This window comes from Brachyhypopomus gauderio, chromosome 16 (assembly GCF_052324685.1).
Source record: "Brachyhypopomus gauderio isolate BG-103 chromosome 16, BGAUD_0.2, whole genome shotgun sequence".
In the NCBI taxonomy this organism is placed as follows: Eukaryota; Metazoa; Chordata; class Actinopteri; order Gymnotiformes; family Hypopomidae; genus Brachyhypopomus; species Brachyhypopomus gauderio.
Genome location: NC_135226.1, coordinates 2,378,347 through 2,396,201, shown reverse-complemented (window position 1 = coordinate 2,396,201; position 17,855 = coordinate 2,378,347). Strand labels below are relative to the sequence as shown.

The following is a 17,855-nucleotide window of genomic DNA, read 5'->3' as shown; positions in this document are numbered from 1 at the left end:
TGAAACATTGATTGTGCAATAAAGGATCCATATGAAAAAGCAATAAAAATCATCAAAGCATCAAAACAACAGATGTGGAGATGTTTAAAAACCGCCTAATTTGTTCCAAAACTTAAGAAATAAATTAAGCAAAGAAATTCCAAATTACTGCATTAGAGTGGTTAAAAGTAGCCTATTCCAACTGGTAGAAAAATGTCTCCACCTAAGTTAGGGTGACCAAACGTCCATATTTGCCGGGACATGTCCATATTTCACGTCCTGTCCTGGCGTCCTGGGTATTTTTTTAAGTGAGGAAATGTCCTGGTTTTTAAATGACCTTCATTGGACCATTACAATGTAAATGTACAGGCACTAGGGCACTGCGCACGGCGCTGCATGTGCCGTAATCCCTGAACCGCATCAAGCTGGTTTATACTTGACGCGTCGCGACCGGCACGATTTTGTAACTTTGAATGTTTTGTCAGCCTTCAGTGAGGACAGCCCTGTTCTTAATCAGAATGTAGACCCTCCAACAGGGCCCATCCTACAGGGCCCCTCCAACAGGGCCTATCCTACAGGGCCCCTCCCCTCCAACAGGGCCCATCCTACAGGGCCCATACTACAGGGCCCCTCCAACAGGGCCCCTTCAACAAGGCCCCTCCAACAGGGCCTCCCCAACAGGGCCCATCCTACAGGGCCTCCCTAACAGGGCTCATCCTACAGGGCCCCTTCAACAGGGCCCATCCTACAGGGCCCATCCTACAGGGCCCCTCCAACAGGGCCCCTTCAACAGGGCCCCTCTAACAGGGCCTCCCCAACAGGGCCCATCCTACAGGGCCTCCCTAACAGGGCCCATCCTACAGGGCCCATCTAACAGGTCCCCTCCAACAGGACCCATCCTACAGGGCCCATCCAACAGGGCCCATCCTACAGGGCCCCTCCAACAGGGCCCATCCTACAGGGCCCCTCCAATAGGGCCTCCCCAACAGGGCCCCTCCAACAGGGCCCATCCTACAGGGCCCCTCCAATAGGGCCCATCCAACAGGGCCCATCCTACAGGGCTCCTCCTACAGGGCCCATCCTACAGGGCACTTCTACTATGCAGGAAGGGGTAGTGCTGCAATGATATGGAAGTTATTCAAGCATCACATGAAATGTTTTCATGACAACAATAATACTAACTGAACAGTAGCAGAATTGTAAAACACACCCTGTCAGACAGTCAGTAAAGCAAAGGGTAATCATAGACCTGACAGCATAATATTTCACCCTTGATATAAGTCATCGCATAAAATAGTGGAGAATTATCCTTTATCCTCTTTAAGCTGGTTTATTGAGTTATGTATACTACTATTTAGAAGTATTTTGTGATTTGTAGCATTATTCAGTTGTGTGTAGTTATATGTAGATGTATGTAGTGAAATGTATGGGTATGTAGTGTTTAGTGCATGCAGTTGTATATAGTGGTATTTAAAATATTGGGTAACCAGCATTATCACTGATTTGTAGGAGTACTTAGTGATATAAGGTTGTATGTGGTGGTGTTCAGTGGTATTTAGTGATATAAGTGTATATGTATGTATGTGGTGGTATTCGGTGGTCTTATTATTACTCCTACATCATGAACTACCATTACTCCTACTATTAATCCTACTATTACTGCTACACCATAAACTACTAATACTCATTCTGACACAGAGACATAGAGTATCACAACATGAGTATAAAGACACGGAGTATCAACACGAGTATAAAGACACGGAGTATCACAACATGAGTATAAAGATACGGAGTATCATAACACGATTATAAAGACATGAGTGTAAAGACACGGAGTACCACAACATGAGTATAAAGACACAGAGTACCACAACATGAGTATAAAGACACAGAGTACCACAACATGCCTCCACACTGGTGCTCTACATGCTGCAGGAAGCATATCTAAATCTTAAGACAGTTTTAAGACATTAAAATTATATTGCTCACTGTGGGCACTCTACCCTAGATGGCAGACAATTACTGTGAAGATTGTGCACAAGCAGATGTGTTTGTTTACAAGCTTATTCTCAAAGGAGAACTGAATCTGAATTAGCCTCAAAGAGAAATTTCCACTGTGTAAATTGAAATGGCATTTCAAGCCCTCAACCTGTTCAGATCTATTATTCTTCAATCACTTGACCACACGTGTGTGTGTGTGTGGAATTTTATTAGCAGCTATAAATCTATTTTCTTCAGCAACATTTCAAATTATAATTGGTGAGCGACTATCGTTTCAGGGGCCTGCTTGTTGCTGCTAAGTATAACCTGTGGTCAATACTGTGTCGTAGGCATCCAAACGATAACGCTTGTTAATTTAGCAAAGAATGCCAAGAGTCAGCAGTCTGTTCAAGTGGACTGCTGCACACACAGACAGTGGGACAGAGAGTATACATGCCCAAACATACATTTGCATTTTAATTTGCTTTAGTATTTGACTATTCATGTGCATGTTAGTCATATACAGAACATTCAGAATATGTGCTAAGGTCTCGCTGCCTTAACTAGAGTCATATTCATATATATATTCATATTCATCATCTTTAACTGCCACTGTTCATTGACTCGTCTGTAGTAACATGCAGATAGATGAGTGATGTAAACATGTAAACAGGATGTCCATATTTTTGTACTTACAGACAGACATCAGCATACGCAAAAGATACAGACGGACGGTTAACTCACTGACACCTACAGACAGACGGTTAACTCCCTAACAGTATGTGGTAACAGTACTAACAGTATATGACCGATATGTATGACAGTGTGGGATAATGTGTATATATTATATATATATTTTATACATTTTATTTTAACATTTATATATTCAAAATGTTCTTCCATTACACAAGTGCAAATCACTCGATCCTTTAAGAATTTTTTGTCTCTCTGTACAAAAGCTGAACACAAATTTAAACTTGTTGTTAAAGTTCAAGGCCAGTTCATTAGGCTCAATTTACCTTGGTGTTGTAGGATTTGAAAACCAACTCCACAAGCAGCGAACACACACCAGACCACAGTGATGCTTCTGTGAAGACAGCCATATTACTGTGATACATCTCACTGACCCAGTGGTCACATTAAAGATGCTTAATATTTAATTTACAGCATGAATTAGTGTGCAAAGTGGTGCTCCAGGCAGCTGATAATGCGTTTCTTTAGCATTTAAGTACGACATTTAGACAAAACTTTAATGCGCAGAAACTCGTGATCACTACTACCATGTGAAACTGTACAGAGTCAACCAAACCCAGCCAAGGGCAACACAATATATATATATACAATATACATATATCAAACCCAACCAAGGCAACACAATATATATATACAATATACATATATCGAACCCAGCCAAGGCAACACAATATATATATATACAATATACATATATCAAACCCAGCCAAGGGCAACACAATATATACTATATATGCAGTATACATATATCAAACCCAGCCATGGGCAATACAAAATACAACACAATACATACTATACGTAACACACACACACACACACACACACACACACACACACACACACACACACACACACACACACACACACATTGTATATAACAACACTGATCAAACCCATCTAAATGCTATGTAACAACATATATCAAAACCAACCAAAAAAGCTAAGCAAACCTTTAAGTAACATGGATTTTATATATCAGCCCCTGCAGCACAGAGCCTACACACTCTGCTAGACATGCTCACCAGGTGTACAGAAATCATCATCATGACATGTTACATACACATTATTTTTGTAAGACACATAATGTGACATGCAAATTGATCTAATTTTAATAAGGATTTATTATGCAAGTGCACCCAATTTACATTTAACTGAACACATTCCTTGTGGAAGTATATGAAAATCCTCATGATGATATATATATTTTTAGCATCTTGAAATAAAGGAATGAAGTTAAATTAATATTAATAACCCTATTACTAACCTCATTTTGTTTCTGGATTTTTTTATTAGTCAATTTTGGAAGGATTCATAGTAATGGGTTTTCACCCAACTCTAGTGGTGCTGGTACTGGTCTGTTTAGGCCATTCTTTTAGTGCTTTTCTTCACCTAGGGTTAGATGTCTGAAAAAATGTTCTTTAACAATTATCAGTGGGTCTTAGGGATGAAAGACATTAAACATCACTGTCAGCTTGTTCCTCATTCTCTTATACACCTAACAAGCAACCCCCAAACATTATGAACTCAGGCACTGTGAGTGAGAAGCATATTTCAGAATATTCTAGCACCGTCTTAGAACACCTCAGTCTCCATGAACTCATTATCAGAATTAACATCAGCTTCTGGCCTCTCTAATGCGTCAAAATGTACCTGACCATTAAATATAGTTCTCTTTTCTAAACTACACTGCTTCTTTAGTCTGTCCAGACCACACTGAATAAATCATGTGTGAACTTGCATGTTCAGTTTTGTGGAGTTAATTAGAAAAATGATTAGATCTACTTCCTTTTGCAATTTAAACATAATGAACTGATGGTGGTTTGTACAGTTATGCGTGTGGATCTATTCATGACCTATCTAGACTTCCTCACTGAGAATCCTGATCGCTTTGATCAGCTTATCCATTTGTTCTGTTTAAACAAGGCAATAGTAGTATTGACAGAAATTAAAGCTACGCATGTGTAATAATAGGAATGAACCTCGTCTAACCAGCTGAGGGTGCAGGGAAGAATGGTCCATTCTAACCATTTTGTCTTGCACTGCAGTAAATGGAGCAGGTGTGCTAGATGGCACTGCTTTTAGAAACAGGGAAAACTAGGGTGCGAGTGCTGCTTGAGGCTCTGACTTGAGTCAGTCTGAGCTGATCTGGGCAGGGGACAGAGCTGATCTGGACATGGGGACAGAGCTGATCTGAACAGGGAGACAGCTGATCTGGACAGGGGGACAGTGTTGATCTGGACAGGGGGACAGAGCTGATCTGGACAGGGGACAGAGCTGATCTGGACAGGGGACAGAGCTGATCTGAACAGGGGAACAGAGCTGATCTGGACATGGGGACAGAGATGATCTGGACATGGGAACAGAGCTGATCTGGACAGGGGAACAGAGCTGATCTGAACAGGGGACAGAGCTGATCTGGACAGGGGACAGAGCTGATCTGGACATGGGGACAGAGCTGATCTGAACAGGGAGACAGCTGATCTGGACAGGGGGACAGTGTTGATCTGGACAGGGGGACAGAGCTGATCTGGACAGGGGACAGAGCTGATCTGGACAGGGGACAGAGCTGATCTGAACAGGGGAACAGAGCTGATCTGGACATGGGGACAGAGATGATCTGGACATGGGAACAGAGCTGATCTGGACAGGGGAACAGAGCTGATCTGGACAGGGGACAGAGCTGATCTGGACAGGGGACAGAGCTGATCTGGACATGGGGACAGAGCTGATCTGAACAGGGAGACAGAGCTGATCTGGACAGGGGGACAGTGTTGATCTGAACAGGGGGACAGAGCTGATCTGGACAGGGGGACAGAGCTGATCTGGACAGGGGACAGAGCTGATCTGGACAGGGGACAGAGCTGATCTGAACAGGGGAACAGAGCTGATCTGGACATGGGGACAGAGATGATCTGGACATGGGGACAGAGCTGATCTGGACAGGGGAACAGAGCTGATCTGAACAGGGGACAGAGCTGATCTGGACAGGGGACAGAGCTGATCTGGACATGGGGACAGAGATGATCTGGACATGGGGACAGAGCTGATCTGGACAGGGGACAGAGCTGATCTGAACAGGGGAACAGAGCTGATCTGGACATGGGGACAGAGATGATCTGGACATGGGGACAGAGCTGATCTGGACAGGGGACAGAGCTGATCTGAACAGGGGGACGGAGCTGATCTGGACATGGGGACAGAGCTGATCTGGACATGGGGACAGCTGATCTGGCTGCTAGTGCTAAGGCTAATACCAGGTAAACAGCACATTTAGGTGATGTCAATCCATGCTTCTTCTAAATAAATTAATTAATCGCAGCTAGCTTTTACATGACGACAACTGTTGACTAGCCATTGTTGTTGACCATTTTATTCTGAACAAAAATCATCAATATCAATATCATCATATTCAGGACGCTGTTTAACCACTGAGCATGCCTACTGATACACTTTCACATTCATTATTTCAAAATAAAAAATGAGAAGTAGTTGAAACACAAATATCTCACACATGTGTATTTGTTTTACCTGTTCACTGTTTAGTGAAATCTGAGTAGTAAAGGCCTTCAATAAAATCTTGATGCTTATGAGACAAACTATATGGATTATATATTTGGGACAAATTAACGTTCATGTTAACTAATTCACACCCTGTCATGAATCTACTTAGAATATGAAAGAGATGTTAGTGTATACTCCTATCTATGCAGCATTCTGCATTTGCTGTACAAAGGGGTTAATAATCACACACCAGACATACAGAAATCACATTCAAATCATCTCATGCTGTGATTATGATTTGTCCAGTGATATGATACTTATGTCCAATGTCTATGCTGCCTATATTGCCACTGAATGCATTATTTAAATACTGACAAGCAAAGATGTATAAGATGTTTAAAATCATATCAATTATCTTTTTAAAAGATAATTGGTTGCCAGGGAGATGTTTTACTAAGTGCACTGATGTCTATTATTATACACTCTCCATGACCTGCTGTGTCTGTGCTAAATAATCTACAAACACTGATGCGGGTTTTGCTGCTAAATTAGATGTTGCTTCAGTGGTTCCACATTATCTGGTCTTGGTTATGACCATGTCCACCTTTTCTATTGAGCAGAGTTTCAACACTAGTGTTTCATATCTTCCATAGTTAAACCACTACAATCAGACAGCTCAACAAAGCTCTAGGTTTGAGTAGCTCTGTAAGACATCATATTTAGGACCATACTGAGAGAGGTCATCTATTAAATCTTATTTTAATCTACACATAATGCAATAAAAATCATTTTCATGTCAAATCTATGCAGGAGATATTCGCAACAGGAGACAGGTGGCAGCAGGAACCTTCCCTGTTCCTTTAACCGGTGAACCAGAACCAGAAACATGTCTCAACAGATCACGAGAGGAGATGTGTTGAATTCTGCACAATCTGTCAAGTAATCTCTCGGAAGAAATTGTTTCCACAAATAACTGTTCACTACAGAGAATGTCACATGGACTAGCTGAAACTCAGCTGAAGTGTGAGCACTGTTCTGATCAGCTGAAGCATGTGCCATGTTCTGATCAGCTGAAGTGTGTTCAGTGTTCTGATCAGCTGAAGCGTGTTCAGTGTTCTGATCAGCTGAAGTGTGTTCAGTGTTCTGATCAGCTGAAGTGTGTTCAGTGTTCTGATCAGCTGAAGCGTGTTCAGTGTTCTGATCAGCTGAAGTGTGTTCAGTGTTCTGATCAGCTGAAGTGTGTTCAGTGTTCTGATCAGCTGAAGAGTGTTCTGAGCAGCTGAAGCGTGTGCAGTGTTATGATCCTCTGAAGTGTGTTCAGTGTTCTGAGCAGCTGAAGCATGTTCAGTGTTCTGAGCAGCTGAACCATGTTCAGTGTTCTGATCAGCTGAAGCGTGTTCAGTGTTCTGAGCAGCAGAAATGTGTTCAGTGTTCAGTGGCTGCGACGCCCCAACAGGAAGCAGCCCAGTGCTCCCACATGTTGCCACTTCCTGGTCAATTCAAAGGTATTTAGTAAGTCCAACATTATTTTGCAAATGCAAATGGAATAGGCGAGAAGCAGAACGCGGCTCTTCTAAAGGTCACTCCAGCACTCAGGGAAAAACGCCAGAAGATAAACTCTTCTGTCAGCCATCGATGCATTATGTATGGCCAAGCTTTTAATAGTCTGTTCTGTTCCAGCAAAATATAATTATACTTTTCTATATATCTGTGCATAAGACCTATGAATAACACGTCTTAACACGTCTTAAATACGGAACTGAGATCCTTTGCAAAACTTCCAACTGGAGCTTATTAGCTAAATCATTTGAGTCTAATCAGCACCACTTTAGTAAACAGAGAGATCTGAACAGGAGTATAAGAATATGGGAATGTTCTTAACTCTGGGGAAAAACTTCTCCGCATGACTGTCTTTAGTAAAAAACCAGGAGCAGTGTTTTCTGGGCAAAGACAAACACATTTGAGTCTGTAATGTGGTTTGAGGCACTGTCGTTGCCAAACATGAGAACACATTAAAAACATCTGCTATCACACAGAAAGCAAAACTAAAAAAGATCAGAAAATCCATAAATGTGCCTTCTGCTGTCTGCACTTTAAACTCACTCCTTCAACACGATAATGACTTCAAACACTAAAACACAACAAAGTCCTTCAGTCTGCCCATTTACTGAGAGCACCAAGCAGAGACAGACTGCCAAAGTCAAAAGAAGTTTGAAACTAGAAACTTAACGATGGTGTCATCAGCTTTTTGTCTAGAAATAAATTCTCCCCTAATTAACAGATTTAAAATGTTCTTTTTTACACAAAAGGGTTCATATTAAAGCCCAAGCGTGAGGACAAAATGGATATGACCTCTAATTACATCTGTATATACAGGGAAGAATACAGTTCAACAATAACACATGAGTTCAATACAGATGTGTCATCATTAGTAAGACAGATGTGGTGGTAGTATTGGGATATTTGTGGAGAGCTACATATACTCATCTTGAACTATAACTCTAGTTTTACATTTAGGGCATTTAGCAGATCCTCCTATCCATAGCGACTTACAAAGTGCTTTGCATCTTTTCACAGAATGCATCCTTGATAGTAGCATAGCTAGGTCAGAGTTCAAGATACCCTTGAACCAGACTACTAAACTACAGGAATCAATTACCTGTATTGCAAATACAATGTAAAGTACAAGGAGTTAACTGTGCTGTTAGTGGTCACATAAACAGGTGAGTCTTCAGTCTATGTTTGAAGATGGCAAGAGACTCTGCAGTCCGAGCAGTAAGTGGAAGAACGTTCCACCATGTCAGAACCAGGACAGAAAATAGTCTTGAGGTTTGTCTTCTTGAAATGTTATGCATGGAGACTGCACACACACCTGTGTCATTTCCTGCGAGAGAAAGAGCCATATTTTCTGTTGTAGAGGAGAAATATGCAGGAATCTGCAGTTACACCCTCACCTATAACCTAACTGTAGCTACACCCTCACCTCTAACCTAATTGTAGTTACATCCTCACCTCTAACCTAACTGTAGTTACATCCTCACCTCTAACCTAACTGTAGCTATGCCCTCACCTCTAACCTAACTGTAGTTACATCCTCACCTCTAACCAGTGTTGGGAATAACACCGTTAAAAATAACGGTGTTAGGTAACGACGTCATTTTGTCAGTAACGGGATAATACAATTAATTACTTTTCCTGTCGTTACAACACCGTTGACGTTACTGGTCATTAAAAGCGGTGCGTTACTATATACTGAAATACTAACAGTAATGCGAGCGGACCGCTGCCCAGACTAGAGAGAAGTAACAGATCTCAATAGGTCACAGTTCTCGGTGTAACACCTGTTTAACTTAACAAGTCAGTAAGCGATTGGCTAAGGCAGCGTTATGGTAGCCAATCAGAGCCAGTGTTTTTACACGTGTGCCAAAGCACGCCAGTGACACACGACACAAACGGAGAAGAGGCAGAACAATGTTGTGAACAAACCAGTTGTTTCAGGTTGAGAGAATTTAATTTAATTTGATAGATGTAAATGCACTTTATATAGTGTAACTGTTTACTTTTGCTTTTTTTATTTCCAAAGATTTGGGATTTTAAAGGATTTTATCCTGCACTGGTCTGTTGATGTGCAATAAATATCAAAAGTTAAACACCTTTATGATCTACTCATTTCAACTGACTGTGAAAACTGCTTTTTCAAAAAATCCTTATTCATTGGCATATAACTATTTTTTTTACTGTAATGCAAATAGTTACTTTCCCTGGTAACGAGTTACTTTTATTATAGAGTAATTCAGTTACTAAAAAGTAGTGAGTAACTATAACTAATTACTTTTTTAAAGTAATGTTCCCAACACTGCCTCTAACCTAACTGTAGCTACACCCTCACCTCTAACCTAACTGTAGTTTCACCCTCACCTCTAACCTAACTGTAGCTATACCTTCACCTCAAACTGTAGCTACACCATCACCTCTAACTGTAGCTACACCCTCACCTCTAACCTAACTGTAGTTTCACCCTCACGTCTATCCTAACTGTAGCTACACCCTCACCTCTAACCTAACTGTAGGTACACCTTCACCTCCAACCTAACTGTAGCTACACCCTCACCTCTAACCTAACTGTAGTTACACCCTCACCTCTAGCTGTAGCTACACCCTCACCTCTAACCTAACTGTAGTTACACCCTCACCTCTAACCTAACTGTAGCTACACCCTCACCTCCAACCTAACTGTAGTTACACCCTCACCTCTAACCTAACTGTAGCTACACCTTCACCTCAAACTGTAGCTACATCATCACCTCTAACTGTAGCTACACCCTCATCTCTAACCTAACTGTAGTTACAACCTCACCTCCAACCTAACTGTAGCTACACCCTCACCTCTAACCTAACTGTAGTTTCACCCTCACGTCTAACCTAACAGTAGCTACACCCTCACCTCTAACCTAACTGTAGCTACACCCTCACCTCCAACCTAACTGTAGCTACACCCTCACCTCTAACCTAACTGTAGTTACACCTTCACCTCTAACTGTAGCTACACCTTCACCTCTAAATCTTCACTCTCATTTCTTTCATTTTTTAGCAGCTTGAGGTGCCACTTCAAATCCATGAAAGCTGAAATTGGACCTGAAAGGAGACGTCACTAAATGTCATCTTAGGGGCCTGAAGCCGGTGGTTCTGAAAGACAGTGTGTGACACTGGGCCAAGGCGGCCGGCTCACTTCCAGACAAGCTGGTGGGCCTTATGAATATTTATAGGAGTGCAGCTTAAGGGCAGAACCCTCGAGAGCCATCACTCCACTTTGCCACCTAATGCTCACAAATATATCGATGAGTCTCTTGCAGCACTCGTCCCAGCAGCCCGGACACACTCCCAGCATGCTCTGCTGCGTGAGCATGCACCAGTGTTGCCGCGGAAACAAAGGGGCCAGTGTGTGTCCTGCAGGCGGCCTGCTCCACCCACTCCCTCGACTTCCCATCCAATCAGGCGGCAGCCCTGGTCATGTTAGCACCACAGAGCCACGGCTGTCCGTGATACACATTAACAATCCAGTGCTACAACCAGTCAACAGTGGACTTGTAAATGTATGCAGTGTAAGTCTAGCCCACATAACAACTGGGTCAAATTGGGTAATTTCAAAATGTTTACAATATAAACCTGTCAATCGCATTTAATGAGAACACTTACTTCACTGCTATAAACTCCTCCTTCCGTAGACCCCTGACCCATGACCCTCCTCCCTTTGACCTCTGACCCTCTGACCTCTCTCAAAGTGCAGGGCTGGGGACGGTGGGCAGAGAGCCTGGCTGAGTGGTGCCTCTGCATATTGAGAGTGGGGGAATAGAACTCAGCGTTTGGAAAAGAGGAAGAGAGAGCGTGTTTTCATGTGTGTGTGTGTGTGTGTGTGTGTGTGTGTGTGTGTGTGTGTGTGTTGGCCTTACAGGGCATCACAGCTGTTCACACTGGTCCCTGAGCCCCCAACACAAAACCTCACACTGCAGTTTAGTTCAACTTAGATGACGTAACACACTGCAGGCCGTGCTAAGTTAAAGTGAGAAAAAGACCCAGTCGAGTGCAATTGTGGATAGTTTGCACTGATGCCATTATACTATTATCTATTATTATGCTTCCACACACATTTTTTCAAGAACAAAATCAAGAAACTAAATTAAATAACTTCAAAAAACTTCGGATTAGTATAAACTTTACTGCAAATCAAAATGACATAGTAATATCAGATACTGCATATTTACTGCAGTGAATATACTACTGTTCCATCAGCCATATTATAAAAGAGCAAAGTCTTCTGATTGTGACAAGACAAAAACAAGAAATATAAATACTTCATGGAGATGAATTGATGCCACTTAATTGTACAGGCTACAGGTCTCTAAAGTAGTATTTCTATTGGGTTAGTTTTGAAGACATCTGTCCATAAAGTCATTTTTCCACAAGACCAACATGTTCTTGATTCCACATGGAATAAGAAATGTGGCGTGAACTACAGAGACAGGAGTGACTACTCAGCTGCCATCGCTGTCATTACGCAGCTTTTACTGGCCACATCTACAAAACATTATTGCTGCATGAAATATGAATGAACTGTGGTCTGGCGAGAGCTAGTATGGAACACAGCCCTAGGAGAGGAGTGGAGTTCTTCACTCATCTGTTAGCTGACACAAGTTGATGTTTAATCAAACCAGTGACCTGGGTTAGAAGATCATCAAAATATATGTGTAGCTGAGATCACCTACAGAGTGCACCTAGAGAGGGCACCTACAGAGTGCACCTACAGAGTGCACCTACAGAGTGTACCCACAGAGTGCACCTAGAGAGATCACCTACAGAGTGTACCTACAGAGTGTACCTACAGAGTGCACCTAGAGAGGGCACCTACAGAGTGCACCTACAGAGGGCACCTACAGAGTGCACCTACAGAGTGTACCCACAGAGTGCACCTAGAGAGATCACCTACAGAGTGTACCTACAGAGTGTACCTACAGAGTGCACCTAGAGAGATCACCTACAGAGTGCACCTACAGAGTGTACCCACAGAGTGCACCTAGAGAGATCACCTACAGAGTGTACCTACAGAGTGCACCTACAGCTGCTAGAAAGGCCAGAGGTGTGCGGGAATCTATAAAAATGACTGACATGGAGAATTCAGGTGGGACTAAAATCACTGAGGAACATGGATTATAATTACATTACCACACCTCCCCATGTAAAATTAATCCCATTTGAATAGTGTGTAAGATTCTGTGAGATAGAATAGAAAAGGTTGATTGTCACTGTGTAAGAACAATGAACGGTGTTTAAATAAGGGGTGTCAAGGACAGAGTTCAATACATTTGCTGACTGCTCTGACAGACACACCTACTGAACCAGCCGATTGATGGGTTGAATCTGGTGCATTTATGTAGGTCAGACACTGAACCACTCTGGCCATCTTGGACCAGGTTTGAGGACCACAGTGTTCATGCTAATGCAGTGAACTTATATCATCTAACCTAGCTGTAATCGTCTATACTCATCTTGCTTTCAAGCAAGTATCAAAAGGAAAACTACTCACTCATTACATCTGGCCAAATTTCACAGTGGTAAAGTGTGAACATCTCAGCTCAGGTCGTCAGGAACACCACTAAATTTCAATTGTCTTATTATTGCTCAGTACACGCACAAGCAACAAAATGCAGTTAGCATCTACCACAAAATACACAATACAAAATTTACAAAAAACAATACAAAACCTACAAAAATACACAATACAAACCTAACTAGCCAACCACTCAGCTCAGCAATGTGTAGTTTCTCCACTACACTACCGCTACATAAAGCGTTCATCAGACGTCAGATCTGAGAATCTTGATTAGTTAGATTTATACTGCAACGCATGTATTTACATCACCCAAGAGGACAGAGGTAATTAACTCAGACGCTAATTTTCCACCATATTTGCACCCATTACTATGCATTTTAGCATAATCATTCTTAAAATATTAAATTTTTTAAATGTGTATTTTACAACTGAAAGGTCAGCTTCCTAGCACCTTCTACTGGCCACTGCAAGTGTACCTCAGAACTGCGCAACAATCACTTTTTGAGGAATTGATGCACAGAAGTTGCACCATTAACCTGACATTGTTTGTACACCTGAATTACCTCCCCTTTAGTAACTGGCATCATGGATCCTTTAAAAATTCTCAGTCACACCCAGATGTACACTGACTCACTTACACTGACTCACGTACACAGAATCACGCACACTGACTCACGCACACCGAATCACGCACACCGAATCACGCACACTGTCTCACGCACACCGAATCACACACACCGAATCACTCATCCTGAATCACGTACACCGAATCACGCACACTGAATCACGCACACTGACTCACACACACCGAATCACGCACACCGAATCACGCACACCGAATCACGCACACCGAATCACTCATCCCGAATCACGTACACCGAATCACGCACACCAAATCACGCACACTGACTCACACACACCGAATCACGTACACTTAATCACCATTTGCCTCTTGTTCAGTTCTCTAGTAATTTTCCTCACCTGCCTCCATTCTAGCATTTGATTCGTTGCTATGTATAGAAGCGGAAGGAACCAGCGGCTCTGTACTCACTGTTTGTCCACTCTCGAGTCTCAAGCCCAATTCACTTTTCCCGTAATCGTCTGCATTGACGGCTCGGTCAGTACTCGAACGGAGACCTCGTTTGTTGGTGCGTTAGAAGGAATAACGTGGCGTTCATTTCAAAGGTTGTTTTTCCTCATAATGTCCTGCTTGTCTCTCGGAGGACCAGAACATACACGAAGACCCGCTTCAGGATCACCACTGTCCTGTGTGGCCCCGTGGGTCCCATCGGGCCCGTAACTGCTCCACTCTCTCAAACAGCATGTCTGCCCTCGCTGTGTAGGTCAGGTGGTGGAGATGAACAGAAACAAAGCAATCAATTAACCTAAAACGCTGTCAAAGCCACGAGAAACCGCTCCAAGCATCTTACAGCCGTCCCAATACATCAAACAAAACCAACACACTGAAGGCTGGGACAATTTCTCATTCTGATTAAACATATGTCTCCATATTACATATAACTCATATGACTACGCAATAACGCCTGCAAAAACATTTCCTATTATTATAACTCGGTGACATTCAAACACGGTCCTCACTTACAGTGTCCCTTCATCTGTAAATCACTAGGGTCTAATTACCTGCTTACTGTCTGCATTTCAACGTCTTGCATAAGATTACACGGCACATGATGAAATGCCAGACAGAAGGCCCATGAGAGGCCAGAGACCTGTGCATGTAGAACCCGTACAGGTGGCAGTAGAACCCATACAGGTGGCAGCAGAACCCATACAGGTGGCAGCAGAACCCATACAGGTGGCAGTAGAACCCATACAGGTGGCAGCAGAACCCATACAGGTGGCAGTAGAACCCACACAGGTGGCAGCAGAACCCGTACAGGTGGCAGTAGAACCCACACAGGTGGCAGCAGAACCCGTACAGGTGGCAGTAGAACCCATACAGGTGGCAGTAGAACCCAAGGAGGTGGCAGTAGAACCCATACAGTTGTGCTTCCATTATAGCCCTGACATAGGATGTCAGGAGAAGTGTCCTGGTAATGTAACCTCCAGACATGATAAAGATATATCATCATCATCATCATCATCATCATCATCATTATTATTACAATTATTATCATGGCAATATTATTATTATTATTATTATTATTATTATTATTATTATTATTGTTATTATTAATAATAATAATAATAATTATTATTATTATTATTATTATTATTATTATTATTATTATTATTATTATTATTATTATTATTATTGCAAAACTCTGTGATATGCATGTTGTAATATCACAGATTTTTTTTTCTCCTATTCTCCTTCTGCTCCTCTCCATCTCTTTCCCTGTCTCTCTCTCTGTCTCCCTCCCCGTCTCTCTGTCTCTGTCTCCCTCCCCGTCTCTCTGTCTTCCTCCCCGTCTCTCTGTCTTCCTCCCCGTCTCTCTGTCTCCCTCCCCATCTCTCTCTGTCTTCCTCCCCGTCTCTCTCTGTCTTCCTCCCCGTCTCTCTGTCTCCCTCCCCGTCTCTCTCTGTCTTCCTCCCCGTCTCTCTGTCTTCCTCCCCGTCTCTCTGTCTCCCTCCCCATCTCTCAGACTAAGTTTCATCAGCTGCTAAAGCTCTCTCTCTCTCTCTCTCTCTCTCTCTCTCTCTCTCTCTCTCTCTCTCTCTCTCTCTCTCTCTCTCTCTCTCTCTCTCTCTCTCTCTCTCTCTCTCTCTCTCTCTCTCTCTCTCTCTCTCTCTCTCTCTCTCTCTCTCTCTCTCTCTCTCTCTCTCTCTCTCTCTCTCTCTCTGGGCTGCAGTTGTAACATGACCACATAAGCTTTGCTTCATCCAATAAGATGATTCTCTCCAAATACCACACACAGAAGAATGAGCAGCTCCATTTCACCTCTGCAGCCCTGTGGACAGTGTGAACGTTTGTCACGTTTCGTCTACAGGCAAACAGCCTTTCATTTATGTTTCTAACTCGTCTCTCTCACCCCCTGTGCGGTGTGATATACTCTAGACACACCTACAAGCAGCAGCACAGTGTTGTGTCCAGTTGTTCGGTGGTACAGTGGCACAGTGGACATGTAAGCAGTACTGTGTTATAAGTAGAGTGTTCTAGTGTTGTTCAGTACAGCGTAACTGGGTCTGGGGGTCATATAAGAATTCTGTGTTCCAGTCTGGCCAGTCCAGCATCACACAGCAGATGTAGAGCTAGAGATTTTACCCCTTTAGTCTAGAACACTGTCTGTTATGCCCATGTAGTAATGCCCATGTAGTAATTCTCTGCTACTCTAGTAGACTGTAATGGACAGTCAGGGTTAAGGTTCGTAATGCAGACAGGCCATCTGTACAGGTGCAAAGCGTTATGCTACACTCACGAACTCAGGTGGTTGTACATGTGAGACGAGTCAAAGTTTGTGAAACTAAATTAAGCTCCTGTGACCAAACCTGAAATTTGAGTGGGACGCTACGATCGCGATTAGCTGCCAGCAGCGTACGAGACTGCTGTGTAGCACTGGACTGTAGCATAACACAATGGACGTCCTGTTACTGACCACTGAAGAGAAGCAACACGAGTCTTTGTGCACATTGAATGTGACTGGAGCGTCACTTCCCATATAACACCCATCACCCCACAACCCCCCACTCACAACACCCCTCACCCCACAACCCCCCCACTTACAACACCCCCACTCACAACACCCTCACCCCACAACACCCCCACTCACAACACCCCTCACCCCACAACACCCCCACTCACAACCCCCCCACTCACAACACCCCCACTCACAACACCCCTCACCCCACAACACCCCCACTCACAATACCCCCACTCACAACACCCCTCACCCCACAACACCCCCACTCACAACACCCCTCACCCCACAACACCCCCACTCACAACACCCCTCACCCCACAACACCCCCACCCACAACACCCCCTCACCCCACAACACCCCCACTCACAACACCCCCTCACCCCACAACCCCCCTCACCCCACAACACCCCCTCACCCCACAACACACCCCCACCACACAACACCCCCTCACCCCACAACACCCCGTCACCCCACAACACCCCCAACCCACAACACCCCCTCACCCCACAACACCCCTCACCCCACAACACCCCCTCACCCCACAACACACCCCCACCACACAACACCCCGTCACCTCACAACACCCCGTCACCCCACAACACCCCCAACCCACAACACCCCGTCACCTCACAACACCCCGTCACCCCACAACACCCCCAACCCACAACACCCCCTCACCCCACAACCCCCCTCACCCCACAACACCCCCAACCCACAACACCCCCACTCACAACACCCCTTCACCCCACAACACCCCCCCACTCACAACACCCCAACCCACAACACCCCCTCACCCCACAACACCCCCACTCACAACACCCTTCACCCCACAACACCCCCACTCACAACACCCCTCACCCCACAACACCCCCCACTCACAACACCCCTCACCCCACAACCCCCCCACTCACAACACCCCCACTCACAACACC

At 43.8% G+C, this 17,855-nt stretch overlaps 1 protein-coding gene across 10 annotated transcripts in view; it reads right to left on the bottom strand.

Moving 5' to 3' along the window:
• Positions 1-17,855, bottom strand: part of tenm4 (teneurin transmembrane protein 4) — a 218,687-nt gene that overhangs the window by 193,108 nt on the left and 7,724 nt on the right. The window contains exon 2 of one of the 10 annotated variants that reach the window (XM_076975785.1): positions 2,979-3,046. The exons of the other annotated variants lie outside the window; for them this stretch is intronic. The gene's annotated coding sequence lies outside the window, so the exon portion shown is untranslated. The remainder of the gene's footprint in view (positions 1-2,978; positions 3,047-17,855) is intronic. 10 annotated transcript variants of the gene reach the window in all.